At 40.0% G+C, this 2032-nt stretch overlaps 1 protein-coding gene across 1 annotated transcript in view; it reads left to right on the top strand.

The window, feature by feature from the left end:
- The window catches only part of Kdm5c (lysine demethylase 5C), a 58677-nt gene that overhangs the window by 55815 nt on the left and 830 nt on the right, over positions 1-2032 (top strand). The gene's annotated exons all lie outside the window — the stretch shown is intronic.

Here is a 2032-nt window from a genome sequence, read left to right as displayed (position 1 = left end):
GCTGGCATGTGGTGCTGGGGGATTGAACCAGGTGCTTTGCTAAGCTTGTTCTAAGTAGGTGCTTTAGACCACTGAGCCATCTCACCAGCCCCTGATTTATTTTTATTTTTAATGTATTTCATTGTTGCAGGGTCTCACTATATAGCTTGGACTCGTAGTGATCCTCCTCTTTCAGCCTCCCCAGAACTGGGATTATTATAGCCATGTGCCACTATGCTAGGACTCTGGCTGATTCAGCCCACAATGGGGGCGGGGCTGGGGTGGTATGTGGTACCAGGGATCAAACTGTGGTCCTTGCATTTGCCTAAGCTTCCTTAGGCAGGTGCTTTAGTCCACTGAGCTATCTCAATGCTTCCTGGGGCCCAATTTTTAAAAATTTTTTATATGTTTTCCATAGAAGTCCTTTGTCTGAGGGACAGTCAACTAAAAATATTTCCCATGAATTGCCTATTTTTTGAGTCTTTTATTTTGGGTGGTCTAAACTTTTTAATTCTTTATATATTCTAGATATTAGTCCTCTATCTGAGGAAGAGCTAGCAATTTTTTTTCTCATTCTGTAGGTGTTCTCTTTACCCCGTTGGTTGTTTTCTTTGATGTGCAGAAGCTTTTTAATTTGTTGATTCTAGATGTTATTTCTGATACAGTAGGAGTTCTACTTCTATGCTTATGTCTTTCAGGGTGTAACCTATTTTATCTTGCAGTAGTTTTTTTTTTCTGTTTAAACATTTAGGTTTTTGATCCATTTTAATTTTAGTTTTGTCCATGGTGAAATATATTGGTCTATTTATATTTTGAAACATGGTCTCAGTATGTATTGCAGGCTGGCCTTCAACTCATTGTGAAGTCCAGGCTGGCCTCAAACTGACAGTGATCCTCCTGCCTCAGTCTCCCAAGTGTTGGTATTACAGGAGTGCACCACTACATCTGGCCTGGTGCCTTGTTTTAGAAATGTTTTATCATCATATCAGTGACAATAGTATGGTTTCCTTCTTTGTGTTACACTGTTAGGTCTATAATCTACCTGGGAATTTTGTGAGGGTTTTTTTTTTAATGATGATTTCAGATAGACAAACAATTTAGTTTCAAGTTTTTTTGTTTTATTTTTTAACTTGATTACTCAACTGTTCCAATGCCATTTGTCAAAAACAGTGCCTGGCTACTACTACTCCATTGGGCTACATTTTTGTTAGTTCAGATACATAATTATTGCTGGGTACTTTTTCTAAACTTTGTGTTCCACTGGACTGTTTTCTATCCTTTTTACCAACACTGTAAACCCTTGATATATATAGGGCAAAACATCTCACATAGTTCTTCAGCAATTATGGCTACCCTGACATTTTCGATTTCTAGATACATTTTGGAATCCAATAAACTCTGTCAAACTTTAAAAAAAATTTTACTTTTGGTACTGAGGATCAGACCCCAGAAGTGCTTTACCACTGAGCTACATGCTCAGCCATTTCTATTTTGAGGTAAGCTTCCAACATGGTTGGCTTTATTTCACTTTTAACAGCCACCTGTCCGCCCCAGCCATTTACTGGGGATATAGCCCGGGGTGCTCTGTCACCAACCTACATGTCCAGCCCACTTAAGATTTTTTTTTAAATTTGAGGCAGTGTCTCAGTGAGTTTTAAAATGGGTTTAAACTTGTTATCTCCTGCCTCAGCCTCCCAAATAGCTGGATTTTACAAGCATATGCAACCCTTCAGGGCCCCATCAGTTTCAACTGGCATCATACTGAATGTGTAGATCAATTTGTGGAGAACTTAGATCTTTGTAATATTGAAAACATAAACCTATGAATATAGTCTATTACTCTATTTACATCTTTCATCTCCGTATTTATTTTTAGTGAAGGGTCTACAGGGTGCTCAGGGTCTCACTACTAGATAAGACTCATAATGATTCGCCTGCTTACAGCCTCCCAAGAGCTGGGAGTACAGGCACCCACCACCACGCCCAGTCTCAATTGCCCTCTCAGCACGTTCCAGGAGGCGGGGCCGGCATGGCAGGCGGGGGCAGAGATGGA

This window comes from Octodon degus, unplaced genomic scaffold, assembly GCF_000260255.1.
Source record: "Octodon degus isolate 3935 unplaced genomic scaffold, OctDeg1.0 scaffold00335, whole genome shotgun sequence".
Lineage (NCBI taxonomy): Eukaryota > Metazoa > Chordata > Mammalia > Rodentia > Octodontidae > Octodon > Octodon degus.
The sequence above is the reverse complement of the archived record's forward strand: the minus strand, read 5'-3'. Positions and strand labels throughout refer to the sequence as shown.